We start from the raw sequence: 17,994 nt of genomic DNA, 5'->3' as shown, positions 1-17,994 counted from the left end.
ATCTAAAACTTAAATAAGAAAAAGACTGCTAAAGACAGGATTAAACAATGGAACCCTCCTTGCTTGACATATTTACGTTCAGTTCTCTTTACTCTGATCACATCTCTACCTAATATCCACATATGGCCCCACATGGGGATTTTCTGATCACTACTCAGTCACATTTCTTGTTAATAGGTGAAGAGATCTGAGGCTCACAGCTCTTGAATATACCCTGTATAATAGCTAAGGTGAGAGTCCTTTGACTAAGATCTGAGCTGAGGTCTTTCATTAGTAAATCCTTTCCATTGTGTCTCTCTGTAGCGGTTGGATGGTGCCTTTAAGTAACTTTATGTCTTGTATAGTTTTCTTTCTTTCTTTTTTTTTTCACTTAAATCCCTATAGTGTGTAGTCTTCTTCTTCTTCTTCTTCGTCTTCTTCATCTTCTTCTTCTTCTTCTTCTTCTTCTTCTTCTTCTTCTTCTTCTTCTTCTTCTTCTTCTTCTTCTTCTTCTTCTTCTTCGTCTTCGTCTTCGTCTTCTTCTTCTTCTTCTTCTTCTTCTTCTTCTTCTTCTTCTTCTTCTTCTTCTTCTTCTTCTTCTTCTTCTTCTTCTTTTTTATTAACTTGAGTATTTCTTATATACATTTTGCGTGTTATTCCCTTTTCCGGTCTCTTGGCAAACATCCCCCTCCCCTTCTTTATGGGTGCTCCCCTCCCCATCCCCCCGTTGCCGCTGTCCCCCCAACAATCTAGTTCACTGGGGGTTCAGTCTTAGCAGGACCCAGGGCTTACCCTTCCACTGGTGCTCTTACTAGTATATTCATTGCTACCAATGAGGTCAGAGTCCAGGGTCAGTCCATGTATAGTCTTTAGGTAGTGGCTTAGTCCCTGGAAGCTCTGCTGGCTTGGCATTGTTGTACATATGGGGTCTCGAGCCCCTTCAAGCTCTTCCAGTTCCTTCTCTGATTCCTTCAACGGGGGTCCTATTCTCAATTGAGTGGTTTGCTGCTGGCTTAGGCCTCTGTGTTTGCTGTATTCTGGCTGTGTCTCTCGGGACAGATATACATCCGGCTCCTGTCGGCCTGCCCTTCTTTGCTTCATCCATCTTGTCTAATTGGATGGCTCCATATGCATGGGCCACATGTGGGGCAGGCTCTGAATGGGTGTTCCTTCTGTGTCTGTTTTAATCTTTGCCTCTCTATTCCCTGCCAAGGGTATTCTTGTTCCCCTTTTAAAGAAGGAGTGAAGCATTCACATTTTGATCATCCGTCTTGACTTTCATGTGTTCTAGGCATCTAGGGTAATTCAAGCATTTGGGCTAATAGCCACTTATCAATGAGTGCATACCATGTGTGTTTTTCTGTGATTGGGTTAGCTCACTCCGGATGATATTTTCCAGTTCCGACCATTTGCCTATGAATTTCATAAAGTCATTGTTTTTGATAGCTGAGTAATATTGCATTATGTATATGTACCACATTTTCTGTATCCACTCCTCTGTTGAAGGGCATCTGGGTTCTTTCCAGCTTCTGGCTATTATAAATAGGGCTGCGCTGAACAAAGTGGAGCACGTGTCTTTTTTATATGTTGGGGCATCTTTTGGGTATATGCCCAAGAGAGGTATAGCTGGATCCTCAGGCAGTTCAATGTCCAATTTTCTGAGGAACCTCCAGACTGATTTCCAGAATGGTTGTACCTGTCTGCAATCTCACCAACAATGGAGGAGTGTTCCTCTTTCTCCACATCCTCGCCAGCATCTGTTGTCCCCTGAGTTTTTGATCTTAGCCATTCTCACTGGTGTGAGGTGAAATCTCAGGGTTGTTTTGATTTGCATTTCCCTTATGACTAAAGATGTTGAACATTTCTTTAGGTGTTTCTCAGCCATTCGGCATTCCTCAGCTGTGAATTCTTTGTTTAGCTCTGAACCCCATTTTTTAATAGGGTTATTTGTCTCCCTACGGTCTAACTTCTTGAGTTCTTTGTATATTTTGGATATGAGGCCTCTATCTGTTGTATGATTGGTAAAGATCTTTTCCCAATCTGTTGGTTGCCGTTTTGTCCTAACCACAGTATCCTTTGCCTGAAAGAAGCTTTGCAGTTTTATGAGATCCCATTTGTCGATCCTTGATCTTAGAGCATAAGCCATTGGTGTTTTGTTTAGGAAATTTTTTCCAGTGCCCATGTGTTCAAGATGCTGCCCTAGTTTTTCTTCTATAAGTTTGAGTGTTATCTGGTTTGATGTGGAGGTCCTTGATCCACTTGGACTTAAGCTTTGTACAGGGTGATAAACATGGATCCATCTGCATGTTGACCTCCAGTTGAACCAGCACCATTTGCTGAAAATGCTATCTTTTTTCCATTGGATGGTTTTGGCTCCTTTGTCAAAAATCAAGTGCCCATAGGTGTGTGGGTTCATTTCTGGGTCTTCAATTCTGTTCCATTGGTCTATCTGTCTGTCTCTGTACCAATACCATGCAGTTTTTATCACTATTGCTCTGTAATACTGCTTGAGTTCAGGGATAGTGATTCCCCCTGAAGTCCTTTAATTGTTGAGGATAGGTTTAGCTATCCTGGGTTATTCCAGATGAATTTGCAAGTTGTTCTGTCTAACTCTTTGAAGAATTGGATTGATATTTTGATGGGGATTGCATTGAATCTGTAGATCGCTTTTGGTAAAATGGCCATTTTTACTATATTAATCCTGCCAATCCATGAGCATGGGAGATCTTTCCATCTTCTGAGGACTTCTTCAATTTCTTTCTTCAGAGTCTGGAAGTTCTTATTGTACAAATCTTTTACTTGCTTGATTAAAGTCACACCACGGTACTTTATATTATTTGGGTCTATTATGAAGGGTGTCGTTTCCCTAATTTCTTTCTCGGCTTGTTTCTTTTTTGTGTAGAGGAAGGCTACTGATTTATTTGAGTTAATTTTATACCCAGCCACTTTGCTGAAGTTGTTTTTCAGCTTTAGTAGTTCTCTGGTGGAACTTTTGGGATCACTTAAATATACTATCATATCATCTGCAAATAGTGATATTTTGACTTCTTCTTTTCCGATCTGTATCCCCTTGACCTCCTTATGTTGTCTGATTGCTCTGCCTAGAACTTCAAGAGCTATATTGAATAAGTAGGGAGAGAGTGGGCAGCCTTGTCTACTCTCTGATTTTAGTGGGATTGCTTCAAGTTTCTCTCCATTTAATTTAATGTTAGCAATTGGTTTGCTGTATATGGCTTTTACTATCTTTAGGTATGGGCCTTGAATTCCTATTCTTTCCAGGACTTTTATCATGAAGGGGTGTTGAATTTTGTCAAATGCTTTCTCAGCATGTAATGAAATGATCATGTGGTTTTGTTCTTTCAGTATGTTTATATAATGGATCATGTTGGTGGTTTTCCGTATATTAAACCATCCCTGCATACCTGGGATGAAGCCTACTTGATCATGGTGGATGACTGTTTTGATGTGGTATTGGATTCGGTTTGCCAGAATTTTATTGAGTATTTTTGCATCGATATTCATAAGGGAAATTGGTCTGAAGTTCTCTTTCTTTGTTGGGTCTTTGTGTAATTGAGGCTTCGTAGAAGGAATTCGGTAGCGCTCCACCTGTTTCAACTTTGTGGAATAGTTTGGATAATATTGGTACGAGGTCTTCTATTAAGGTCTGATAGAATTCTGCACTAAACCCATCTGGACCTGGGCTCTTTTTGGTTGGGAGACCTATAATGGCTGCTTCTATTTCCTTAGGAGTTATGGGGTTGTTTAACTGGTTTATCTGGTCCTGATTTAACTTCGGTACCTGGTATCTGTCTAGGAAATTGTCCATTTCCTGCATATTTTCAAGTTTTGTTGAATATAGGCTTTTATAGTAAGATCTGATGATTTTTTGAATTTCCTCTGAATCTGTAGTTATGTCTCCCTTTTCATTTTTGATTTTGTTAATTTGGACACACTCTCTGTGTCCTCTCATTAGTCTGGCTAAGGGTTTATCTATCTTATTGATTTTCTCAAAGAACAAACTTTTGGTTCTGTTGATTCTTTCAATGGTCCTTTTTGTTTCTAGTTGGTTGATTTCAGCTCTGAGTTTGATTATTTCCTGCCTTCTACTCCTCCTGGATATATATGCTTCTTTTTGTTCTAGAGATTTTAGGTGTACTGTCAAGCTGCTGACATATGCTCTTTCCTGTTTCTTTCTGCAGGCACTCAGCGCTATGAGTTTTTCTCTTAGCACAGCTTTCAATGTGTCCCATAAGTTTGGGTATGTTGTACCTTCATTTTCATTAAATTCTAAAAAGTCTTTAATTTCATTCTTTATTTCTTCCTTGACCAGGTTATCATTGAGTAGAGCATTGTTCAATTTCCACGTATATGTGGGCATTCTTCCCTTATTGTTATTGAAGACCAGTTTTAGGCCGTGGTGGTCTGATAGCACGCATGGGATTATTTGTATCTTTCTGTATCTGTTGAGGCCCGTTTTTGACCAATTATATGGTCATTTTTGGAGAAAGTACCATGAGGAGCTGAAAAGAAGGTATATCCTTTTGCTTTACGATAGAATGTTCCATAAATATCTGTTAAGTCCAATTGGCTCATGACTTCTCTTAGTCTATCTACGTCTCTGTTTAATTTCTGTTTCCATGATCTGTCCATTGATGAGAGTGGGGTGTTGAAGTCTCCTAGTATTATTGTGTGAGGTGCAATGTGTGTTTTGAGCTTTAGTAAGGTTTCTTTTACGTATGTAGTTGCCCTTGTATTTGGGGCATAGAATGGAGAGTTCATCTGGGTGGATTTTTTCTTTGATGAATATGAAGTGTCCTTCCTTATCTTTTTTGATGAATTTTAGTTGAAAATTGATTTTATTTGATATTAGAATGGCTACTCCAGCTTGCTTCTTCCGACCATTTGCTTGGAAAGCTGTTTTTCAGCCTTTCACTCTGAGGTAGTGTCTGTCTTTGTCTCTGAGGTGTGTTTCCTGTAGGCAGCAGAATGCAGGGTCCTCATTGCGTATCCAGTTTGTTAATCTATGTCTTTTTATTGGGGAGTTGAGGCCATTGATGTTGAGAGATATTAAGGAATAGTGATTATTGCTTCCTGTTATATTCATATTTGGATGTGAGGTTATGTTTGTGTGCTTTTCTTCTCTTTGTTTTGTTGCCAAGACAATTAGTTTCTTGCTTCTTCTAGGGTATAGCTTGCCTCCTTATGTTGGGCTTTACGATTTATTATCCTTTATAGTGCTGGATTTGTAGAAAGATATTGTGTAAATTTTGTTTTGTCATGTAATATCTTGGTTTCCATCTATGTTAATTGAGAGTTTTGCAGGATACAGTAACCTGGGCTGGCATTTGTGTTCTCTTAGTGTCTGTATGACATCTGTCCAGGATCTTCTGGCTTTCATAGTTTCTGGCGAAATGTCTGGTGTAATTCTGATAGGTCTGCCTTTATATGTTACTTGACCTTTTTCCCTAACTGCTTTTAATATTCTTTCTTTATTTTGTGCGTTTGGTGTTTTGTTTGTATAGTTTTCAAAGGGATTCTAAGTCTGTTCTAATATGCTTTTTGCTCTGCACTGGCAGGATAGATCCTGTGATAAATCACTAAAGTGTTTTGAGGACATTCCCCAAATGATGGGCATAATGTCTTGTAGATTTATGAGTTCATGTCTAATTTACTTTTAAGCTTAAGTTTTTGACATCATCATTGATAGTTTCTCTGTTAATGCTGCAGAATATAGAGAAGTTGTGGGCTGATTTATTTTGTGCATTTTATTTTAGACACTGTTTCTCACTGATGCTCACCTGAGATGAGCAAACACCATACAATTAGCTTTGGAAACCCAATCACCTCAAACAAGGTGGTTTTTACCTACAAGTCTAGCTTTATAATTGATGACTTGTCAATACAGAACCATTGCTTCCTAGTGAGTCAGCATAGTAAGGAGGACACATTGTCATTGCAAAAGTTGCTTGGAACAGGAAGAAAAACCTCATTTTTTGAACTATGCCTCATCATGTTATTTGTATCCTAATCCATTGCCCTCTTCCCTTTAGACAAAGTCTTATTTAAATAAACAGACAAGTTTTGTGGAGTGGGGAACCTCTCTATAGATAAGACCACAGAGACATCGATAAACTATTTCTTTTCTGGTGATCGTTATGGATTAGCAGAAATTTATGCTTTTATACCATGACACCTCATACAGTATAATCCTATAAATGATTTGTAGTAATTTTCCACATACTACATGGTTCTTGTTGCTATCAATGAGGTCCAAATGCTAGAGTTTTTTCCTATACTACTTTTAGGAGGAATTTGTGATATATATGTTCAGAATTTTAGTATGAATTTTCAGAATTTTTTCTACTAAAATGTTTTATTTTATTTTAATAATATGCATGTGTATGCAGTAGGTGCTTGGTGGTGATGGTTGGTATGCACACATGTGAATGAAGGTGCTGGCATCCAGAGAATGTGTCTGAGCTCCTGGAGCTGAGTCAGGTGGTTGTGAGCTGCTAGATGTTTTTGCTTTGGCCAAACTCTGATCCTCTTCAAGAATATTATATTCTCTTCTCCTCTGAAGCATCTCTTCAGTCCTGGAAAAAAAAAATTTTGTTCATTTTCCTTGTTTGTTTTTTGTTTTTGTTTTGTTTTTTTCTTGAAAACAGGTTCTCACTTTGTGTTAGTTTTCTGTCTAAGCTCCACTCCCACAGTTACTTGGTAACAGCCAGGTATGCCTGGCAGTGTAAAAGGGGATGCTTGTCCCCTCTTCATTCTCTTACTCTCTTCCTTTCTTGCTTCTTGTTCTTGCCCTGCTTCCCTTCTTCCCCTTTGTCCCTTCTCTCCCCATTCTCCTCGCCCCTTCCCTCCACATGCTCATGGCCGGTCTTTACTCCTCTCCTCTTCTCTTCTCTCATTAAACATTTCCACATGGAACCTTGTTGTCCCATTGTGGTTTGTCTGGACGCGAAATGAGATTTCTACCCCAACATTATGTAGTCGTGACTGGACTGAAACACTCTTTGCTACCCAATCACATGTATAGTTAATGGCAATTTGATATATGTTCATGATAATACTTGAGTATGTGAAACAAGATTCTTGTTGGTTTGAGTGAAATATGAACGTGTACATATGAATATGCTCTCCATGTTTATGTCAGCTCAATCTAGGCTATAGTTATCATAAAGGAGGGATCCTCGATTGAGAAAATGCTTCCCCATAAGATCAGGTTTTAACGAAGTTTATAGGGTGTTATTTCAGTGATTTATACAGGAGGTCCCAGGCTGTTGTGGGTGTGGCCACCCCTGGCCTGTTGGTCCTGGGCTGTATGAGATAGCAAGCTGAGGAAGCCAGTAAGCAGCACCACTGGTTGACCACTGTACCAGTTCCTGCTTCTAGGTTGCTACCATGTTTGGGTTCCTTTCCCAAGTTCCTTCAGTGATGGATTACCAAGTGGAAGTGTAAGGCAAATACAGTCTTTCCTCTGCAACTTGCTTCAGTGTTTCATCACAGTGATAATAACCCTAACTAGGGCAATGAGTATCAATGCAAGTGTGGAGAAATGTATCACTTGCCTTGTATTTGGCCTTTTAGTAGAAGTTGTCGGGGGTTTAGTTTCCGGAAAACTTGATTTGATTACTTCTAGTTTGTTCTTATTTCTTTTTTTAAACTTAATTTATTTATATTATGTATGTGAGTACACTGTCACTCTCTTCAGACACACCAGAAGAGGGCATCAGATCTCATTACAGAGCTGATCTGAGCTACCATGTGGTTGCTGGGAATTGAACTCAGGACCTCTGGAAGAACAGTCAGGGCTCTTACCCACTGAGACTTCTCTCCAGCCTCAGTTCTTATTGGTAATATAGAGATCAGTATATTTGGAAGATTCTTCAACTCCAGTTCTCATTCCTTTCGTGTGGGGTTTGCTAAAATTATGGCTGCTCTTCAGCCACTCCTCTAGAGTTGACAGATTATTCTCAGAGAGGAAAGAATCCCATTGGGGAGAAGTAGCAGGTATTTGTAAATTTTGTTCTCTTCAGATATTTATTTCACTAATTTCCACTACTTGGTAAGTGACTTTGCCTTGGAACAATGTTTTATAGAAAACACAGTTTTAGTTTCTTGTGGGGCTTGCTTGGTTTTCTGTTTTTCCTTAATTATTGACACCAAACTGACAGCCTCTTCAATGACAGGCGAGTGCTGCACCCCTGATGCATATCCATATCTTTCTCAGTGTCAGACTTGGTACCCTCCTTGTTACACCATCAATAATGATTTTCTCACTGGCTTTTCACAGCAAAAATTTTAGTGAGCATACTGTGCTCTTAAATGAATAATCAAATGAATTGTTATTATTTTTTATTTCTCATTTATTTTTCTTTTACTTGTTCATTTTTTTTTAAGAACTGAGACTAGGCTTCTGTAGTTGAGGCTGGTCCTGAGTTCATTATATAGATAGGACTGGCCTTGAACTTCTGATTCTCCTCATTGTACCTCCCAGACACTGAAATTACAGGTGTAATACACCATACCTGGCTTTAAGTTTGAAGATGTATTTTATTATTTGTAGAGAAATGGCAAGAGGACACTGTTCCCAGCTTGCCAGCTTGCAGGCAACCTAGGGTGTTTGTCATTCTAAGCAAACTGAGACCAAGGAAGCAGACTTTCTCAAGCAGAGAATCCTGGTGCTCTGCCAAGTAAGCTGCAAACCTGAGGAAGAGACCTTCCTGTTGCTTTTCCCATGAGAAAGTAACTTTGTTTATAGTTTAATAGACATCTTGATGGGAAGCATGGTGGTGAGCAGAAGCAGAGAGAGCAAACGGATATACAACATTCTTTACCTCTCAAAGTTTCCCTCCTGGGACATGCTTCTTGCAGCAAGGCCATACCTCTTAATCCCTTCCAAATAGCACCACCAGCTAGGTGTCTAAATATCAGAGTCTGTGAGGACATTCTCATGCATATGACTACATGTTGTTACATTTAATGACTGCCACATACACACTTGCAGAATGTTCAAATCATTTGCTGTTAAAAGTATGTGTATAGATTCAGAGTTTCTTTGAACCAGTCATTATGCAATAGGAATTTCTTTGGCTCTTAAGGGATGAAGACTAGCAAATAAGCCTCTCAAGGAGAATTTATGAGATACATCTGGCAATTCTGGGCTTGATATGGAACACACCATGGAACACCCTGGTACCAGTCTAGAGCAAATTTAAGAGCAATGTTCACAGAATTAGAAATTTATTCTCAGGGCCTTTTACATAGGTCCCTAAAACATTTAAATTGTCTTTCTCACTCTAGGGATTTAGCTGAAAACGTCCGTGTGTCTTTAGCCATTTTTCATGTATATAATATGTCGTTAATACAAATGTCAGAAAGAGAAACCAAATCAAAAGGCATTTCAAAAACTAAGACTCATGTGTGTGGAAAAAATGTGTTTTAAGATTAAAGATTCTTACAAATCTTACCAAAGCTAGTTTGATTTGATAGTGAAGGCTTCATATAATAGTCTTTGATATAATCTTAGAGAATTACAGAAAGCAATGTAAATATTGCATTAATTTATGAAAGTTAATACAGTGGTGGCCTAACTTGTACCTGGAAAAATTTAACTTTGTGCCTGTTTTGATCCAACAATGACTTAACTAGTTAGTACCTAGGCTGGAAGCTTGAGACATGCCAGGATCTGGTAATCTTGGTGTTGTATAGTACAGTTAAGTGTTGCATTAAGAATGCCAGTGTTTTCTGTCCTCTGACCTTGTCTTCCCTTCTCTGCCCTCATGGCTCTGCTCTTGTCTGCCTGATTCTACCCAGTCTCCAGGCCCTCACCACCCCCAAACCTTCTTACCCCTGATCTCTTGCATGTAATCATTTCTCAAGAGCACATCTTGGCATGGGTCTGCAGTAAGTAATACTTCCTTAATGTATTTCGTTTCAACCTCATGTATTAAATTTGTTATCACACTAAGAAGTCCCTTATGTAGATCTTTTAATGAAGTTCTTGGGGGTGCATTTTGCTTAGTAGATGTATTATACTATGTGTGTTTTCTTGAGTTGTTTGTATGACACAGACTGAGAATCATTTTAGGTCAGATGATGAAGGAAATATTTTAATAGATTGTTTAACTAATTAATGGTAACGAGTAAGGGACAGTTGGATTTATTGATGTTTTATGCAAAGAGGATATTAAGTGTTATTCAGGAGCGCATAGATTCCCCATTGACCCCTCTTCGAGTAGAAAGTTGGAAAGTGTTTAAATATGAAACTAAAAGTGTAGGGAGGATGTTCTCTGGACAGACTGCACTGATAAAGCAACCTGAAAATAACACATTTTGATAAGGTTTACTTGGGATTATACTTTTGTCTTTCGTTAATTGGACATTTGAGTTTTCAACTTTCCCATTTCCCTTGATAAAATATCAATGAAGAGTAGGTTATGTTATAAAACTGACTTATTTTTTTTCTCTCCATACAGAATCTCTGCCTACCATGAGGAGGTGTTGTTGGAGGACAAAATCTGAAAATCATGGCTGGGAAAAAGGATGTGTTTTAATGAATAAAGGTATTTACATATCAAATAATTTTTGTTCATTTTAGTTTACAATATGGCTTCAGGTAGAATATATTTTCACTGCTCAAAAATTCTAACCTTTAAAGTTAATTTTACTCTCAAAAATTTTGTTCAGAGGAAGTAGATATTCTTGCACAGAACAATTTAATATATTTTTGTTTAGCTCAGCATTGCTAGTAATACTGAGAATTAGGAAAACATATAAGTATCTAGTACAAAGTGTTACTAGTTAATCATCTGTATATAGCAAACCATTTTCTTTTTATGTTTCTAATTTTTGAAAAATACAAAGAATATAAAAAAATTTACTAATCAGTAAAAGTACGTTGTTTGCAGTTTGGACAAATATACCACCAGTTGTCACCTATAACTTCACTTTAAAGGCAAACTAAACTTTACTATATTAATCTTGCCAATCCATGAACTTGGGAGATCTTTCCATCTTCTGAGATCTTCTTCAATTTCTTTCTTCAGAGGCTTGAAGTTCTTATCATACAGGTCTTTCTCTTGCTTGGTTAAAGTCACACTGAGGTATTTTATATTATTTGGGACTATTATGAAGGGTGTCATTTCCCTAATTTCTTTCTCTGCTTGTTTCTCTTTTGTGTAGAGGAAGACTACTGATTTGTTTGAGTTAATTTTATACCCAGCCACTTTGCTGAAGGTGTTTATCAGGTTTAGTAGTTCTCTGGTGAAACGTTTGGGATCACTTAAGTATACAATCATATTGTCTCCAAATCGTGATATTTTGACTTCTTCCTTTCCAATCTGTATCAGTTTGACCTCCTTTTGTTCTCTGATTGCTCTGGCTAGAACTTCAAGAACTATATTGAATAAGTAGGGAGAGAGTGGGCAGCCTTGTCTAGTCCCTGATTTTAGTGGGATTGTTTCAAGTTGCTCTCTATTTAGTTTAATACTAGCTACTGGTTTGCTGTATATGGCTTTTACTATCTTTAGGTATGGGCCTTGAATTCCTGTTCTTTCCAGGAACTTTATCACGAAGGGGTGTTGTATTTTGTCAAAGTCTTTCTCAGCCTCTAATGAAATGATCATGTGGTTTTCATCTTTCAGTTTGTTTATATAGTGGATTACGTCGATGGTTTTCCATGTGTTAAACCATCCCTGAATCGCTGGAATGAAGCCTACTTGGTGATGATGGATGATTGTTTTGATATGCTCCTGGATGCAGTTTGCAAGAATTTTATTGAGTATTTTTTGTTGATATTCATAACGGAAATTGGTCTGAAGTTCTCTTTTTTTGTTGGGTCATTGTATGGTTTATGTATGAGAGTAATTGTGGCTTCCGAGAAGGAATTCGGTAGTACTCCACCTGTTTCAATTTCATGGAATAGTTTGGATAGTATTGGTATGAGGTCTTCTATGAAGTTCTGATAGAATTCTGCACTAAACCAATCTGGACCTGGGCTCTTTTTGGTTGGGAGACTTGTAATGACTGCTTCAGATTCAGTGCAATCCCCATCAAAATTCCAAGAGAATTCTTCATAGAATTAGACAGAAAGATTTGCAAATTCGTCCGGAATAAGAAAAAAGCCCAGGGAAGCTAAAACTATCCTCAACAATAAGAAGACTTCCAGGGAAATCTTTATCCCTGAACTCAAGAAGTATTAGAGAGCAATAGTGATAAAAACTGTATGGTATTGGTATAGAGACAGACAGATAGACCAGTGGAATAGAATTGAAGACCCAGAAATGAACCCACACACCTATGGTCACTTGAGTTTTGACAATGGAGCCAAGGAAAAAAGATAGCATTTTCAGCACATGATGCTGGTTCAAAGGGAGGTAATCATGTAGAAGAATGTACATCTATCCATTCTTATCACCCTGTACAAAGTTTAAGTACAAGTAGATCAAACCAGATACACTCAAACTTACAGAAGAAGAAGTGGGGAAAAACCTCGAACATATGGGCACTGGAGAAAATTTCCTGAACAGAACACCAATAGCTTATGCTCTAAGATCAAGAATCGACAAATGGGATCTCATAAATCTGCAAATCTTCTGTAAGCCAAAGGACACAGTTGTAAGGACAAAATGGCAACCAACAGATTGGGAAAAGATCTTTACTAATTCTAAGACCAATAGAGGGCTTATATCCAAAATATACAAATAACTGATGAAATTAGACTGCAGGGAGACAAATAACCATATTAAAAAATAGGGCTCAGAGCTAAACAAAGAATTCATAGCTGAGGAATGCTGAATGACTGAGACACACCTAAAGAAATGTTCCACATCCTTAGTCATAAGGGAAATGCAAATCAAAACAACCCTGAGATTCCACCTCACACCAGTGACTGGCTAAGATCAAAAACTCAGGTGACAGCAGAAGCTGGTGAGGATGTGCAGAAAGAGGAACACTCCTCCATTGTTGGTGGGATTACAGACTGGTACAACAATTCTGGAAATCAGTCTGGAGGTTCCTCAGAAAATTGGACATTGAACTACCTTAGGACCCAGCTATACCTCTCTTGGGCAGATACCCAAAAGAGACGCTAACACATAACAAAGATACTTGCTCCACTCTGTTTAAAGCAGCCTCATTTATAATAGCCAGAAGCTGGAAAAAACCCAGATGCCCTTCAACAGAGGAATGGATACAAAAAAATGTGGTACATCTACACAATGGAATACTACTCAGCTATCAAAAACAATGACTTTATGAAATTCATAGCCAACTGGATAGAACTCGAAAATATCATCCTGAGTGAGGTAAGCCAATCACAGAAAAACACACATGGTATGTACTCATTGATAAGTGGATATTAACCCAAATGTTTGAATTACCCTAGATGCACAGAACACATGAAACCCAAGAAGGATGAACAAAATACGAATGCTTCACTCCTTCTTAAAAGGGGCACAAGATAACCCTTGGGAGGGAATAGGGAGGCAAAGTTGAGAATAGAAACTGAAGAAACACCCATTCAGAGCCTGCCCCACATGTGGCCCATACATATACAGCCACCAAACGAGATAAGATGGACGAAGCAAAGAAGTGCAGGCCGACAGGAACTGGATGTAGATCTCTCCTGAGAGACACACCCAGAATACAGCAAATACATAGGCGAATGCCAGCAGCAAATCACTGAACTGAGAATGGGAACCCCATTGAAGAAATCTTAGACAGAACTTAAAAAGCTTGAAGGGGCTTGAGATCCCATACGAACAACAGTGCCAACCAACCAGAGCTTCCAGGGACTAAGCCAGTAGCCAAAGAGTATACATGGACTGACCCTGTGCTCCAACTGCATAGGTAGCAATGAATAGTCGAGTAAGAGCACCAGTGAAAGGGGAAGCCCTTGGTCCTGCCAAGGCTGAATCCCCAATGAATGTGATTGTTGGGGGGAGGGTCGTAATGGGGGGAGGATGGGGAGGGGAACACCCATATAAAAGGTGAGGGGGAGGTGTTAGGGGGATGTTGGCCTGGAAACCAGGAAAGGGAATAACAATTGAAATGTAAATAAGAAATACCCAAGTTAATAAAGATGGAGAAAAAAAAGCAAACTAATCAAAATAGTGTAAAAAAACATGAAATTTTATTCGTAAGTGTGCTGGGACTTTGAAGTTATTTTGTGGCAGGGAGTTGTACCTACTGTTTATTGGAATGTCTTTTCTTGGTTGTAGGATGAGCACCTGGCTGCCTTGTTCCAGAAGCTGGAGGAACCTGTTTGTTCTGTTAAGCAGGAGGATGTGACACTGCAATATTTAGAGGAATTGCTACTATATTAACGGTTAGAGATGTTGAGTGCTTTTTACTGGTTTTGTGCCCAATTTTATCATGAACTTTTTAAGATTAAGAAAATTTTGTTTTAATCTTCAATTACTTATAGTCTGACTTATTTGCTTTTCTGTGGCTATAATGAAATACCATGACCAAGTCAGTTTATGGAAGAGTTTATTTTGGTTGGGCTTCCATGAGACCATCATGGCAGGACGCTAAGAGAGCACATGTTAAACCCCAAATATGAAGCAGAATGTGTGAACAGGAATTGGGGCTAGTCAATATATACTAGCCTCAGAGCTAGCCCCTAGCAAGGTATAGCCTGTAAGGTCACCACCAGGTTTCAGACATTTGAGCCTATGGGAGATATACTCATTCAAACCACATTTCCCTCCCAGGCTCCAAAGGCCATTGTTATACTATGAAGTATATTTAATCCTACTTCAGAAGTCCCCATGGTCTCCCACAGTCTCGATAAAACCCTGTGAATTTGAAAAGTGAATTAATTTCAACATACAATGGAAAACATATATATTACTATTTCCTAAAAGGAGGAATGGGGGCATATTCAGAAAACGCTGGACCAAGCAAGACTGATAAGGCAGCATGTAAACATCAAGTCCCCTAGGTCAGACTTCCCACCTGTAGGTCATGGCCCATTTACAGGGGCTCCCTAAGTCCATCTGTAAACATATATTTACATTATGATTCATGACAGTAGCAAAATTACAGTTGTGAAGTAGCAACAAAGATAATTTTATGGTTGGGGTTCACCACAACACAAGGAATTGCATTAAAGGGTCACAGCTATAGGAAGGTTGAGAACCAGGGCTCTAGCTTAATATCTGATATCAGAGGCTTAGATGGCACCATCCCTCCATCTTTCTGCCTGTAAAATATATCTCTTCCAGGCTGGTTCTATCCCATGTAAGCAACTCTCCCTGGCAGAAATCACAGCTTTGGCGCTTCCAACACCTTGGAATCTGTACAAGTATCCCAGGCTTCACTTCATCTCTCAGGGTCTTCATGCAGGAACTCAGGATTAGGGTTGACTCTGAGGTCCTTTGGGTTGCATGCTTGTGTTTTCCTAGAGAAAGATCTGTTTTTTTTGCTTGAGAAAGGGTACATACATAGCAGAGAACATTTTTAGATTTGACAAAGAAGGTCAGGAAAGGGCCATAATTGTCAGTCTAGAAAGGGTATCACCGAGTTACCCCTTTGTGTTGGTTGCCTCTTCTACCAGCTCTATCTACTCTTGCTGGGTCTAGTCTCTGGAATGAATAAGTAGTTTGTCTTGTGGGTTGGTGAAGATATCTGGAAATTTTAATTTTTATATAGTTTTAGCTATGAACTCCCTGTCTGAAGACTTATCTGCTGTGGTGATTTGAATAGGAATGACCACCATAGGCTCATATGCTTGAATGCTTGTCGTATAAGGAGTGGCACTATTAGGAGGTGGGGCCTTGTTGGAGTATGTGTGACCATGTTGGAGGAAGTGGGTCACTGGGAAAGTGGGCTGTGAGGTCTTTATATTCAAGCTATGACCAGTGTCGACACAGTCTCCTGCTCCTGCCTTCAGATGAAGATGTAGAACTCTCAGCCCCTTCTCCAGCACGATGCCTCCCTGAATGCTGCTGTGCTTCCCACCATGGCGATAATGGACGAAATTTCTGAGAGTGTAAGCCAGCCCAATGTCAGTTTTCCTTATCAAAGTTGACTCAGTAACAGTGTCTCTTCACAGCAATAAAACTGTAAGATACCTACTCACCTACTTTTTTTGCCCAGTGAGATTGTTCCATCTGTTTCTGGCCCCCAATTATTTATTTATTTAATTAATTTTATTTTCTTTTTTTTATACCAAATAATTTCTTTCTGAGTTTTCATTTACCCAATCTAGATTTATTCCTTTCTGATCATTTTAGTACTTGTCTTTCTTTATTGAGTATTACTACCCAAATTTTTCTTAATTTTGAGTCTTCTTGATGGTCATAGTTGTGTACGTTTGCCCCCAAATGACAGCAAATTGCTATCAATATGTATGTCAGTGTCATTTTTTTTAACCCATGCAGTTGACTGATTCATATTTGTCATTTAAGGTCTCTTCATATATCACTGTGCTTGATTGCCTGGTTGTCTTCATACTGGTTTAGATGAATTCACCTTGTTTCTCTGGGTCCATGGCTAATCAATTAATTAATTAACTAATCAATTAACATGAGTACACTGTAGCGGTCTTCAGACACATCAGGGTAGGGCATCAGATCCCATTACAGATGGTTGTGAGTCACCATGTGGTTTTTGGGAATTGAACTCAGGACCTCTTACCCACTGAGCTATCTCTCCTGCCCAGGTCCATGCCTCTTAAGGTATGTGCAATATTAGCCCTCTTTAGTCCTTACTATAGTTCCTTGTTATATAGACACAAGGTAAAGCTACATTTTCATTACTGTATTAATTGTACTGTTGTTGTCTCTGTGATGACTGAATCTATTTTATTTATTCGTTGAGTTAAAGTTAAGTACTAATCAATCAAGATATTTGATTAACGAGAGCAGATCATACTGTTTATAATTACAAGTTTTGCTGGTAAAGTGTTACTCCAGAGTGGATCCTGGTACAGCTTTTAGAGTTAGCCTATAGAAAATGCAAAAATTTTCTTCAACATACCTTGGCAAATTTAATTTCTTAGACTTTGGTCATATATACTCTGAGAAGCTAAGAATGTTAAAAACAAAATCACTGCTTTTTATATTCACTACTTAAGAAACTCTTCAATTTTCTATATCACCTTATGTGGGGAAAAGCGAAGGAGGAAAAGAGTGCAGTGGTACTATTTTAATTCTTATATTTGGTCTGAAGTTTCTTTTATCTTTGTTTCCTTCTGGTGTTTGTTTTAGGACATTAAGGTCCTTTTGGGTTCTTTCACTAGTAGGGAGGGGCTGACTGTACAAAGACCCTTGGCTTTTGTGTTTTGAGCCCTTTAGGTCTTTTGACTGTCCTGTATAGCCTTCAGCCTGTGTATTGATCTTACACAGCCTGCAGTGTAAGCAGTTGAGAGAGCTGGTCTTGCTGCCTGTGTCCTGTGCCCTGTTTAGAAGTGGAGGGATGTTGGAAATCAAAGTGTGCATGGGAAGGTTGACTTGGGAGAGAGATGCCTAGACCAGCCCATTGTTTTCTGGGAGAAAGCTTTGGAAAGATACCTGCTGTGTTTTCAATTGCAAATTTTCAGTTGTGAAGGCCTCATCTCAGGCAACCTTGACTTCCTGTCCTTTTTTTTTCTCACACTCAGGGAACCACAACTGTGTTGTGGCATTGGCACCACCTTGTGTCCTAGATCAGGGCTGGTGTGGTACCTCTGGTTGCCTAGGTTTGCTTGGGGCTTGGGCAGGGAGCCTCTCAGTACACCCTTTAGACTCATGCTTAATTAACACCCTGAAGCAGCTTTAGAGTGAAGCCCTAGTTGTTAATATTCAGTGGAGGGGGGTGGATTTCTGTATCGGGTTACTTTGGTTTTAAGCCAGACATGGGTTTGTCAATTTGTTACTAAAATTTCCAACACTAACAGCCCATGTAAAAGACACACAATCCAAATATTTTAATTATAAGTTATATGCCTAGATTGGGCATATCTAATACAATACTAGCTTATTTCCCAATTCTAAGACTCCTTATTACTTCTGGTTTCTCCCA

Source organism: Rattus norvegicus, chromosome 2 (genome assembly GCF_036323735.1).
Source record: "Rattus norvegicus strain BN/NHsdMcwi chromosome 2, GRCr8, whole genome shotgun sequence".
NCBI classification, from domain to species: domain Eukaryota; kingdom Metazoa; phylum Chordata; class Mammalia; order Rodentia; family Muridae; genus Rattus; species Rattus norvegicus.
Note: the sequence above shows the minus strand (reverse complement) of the source record.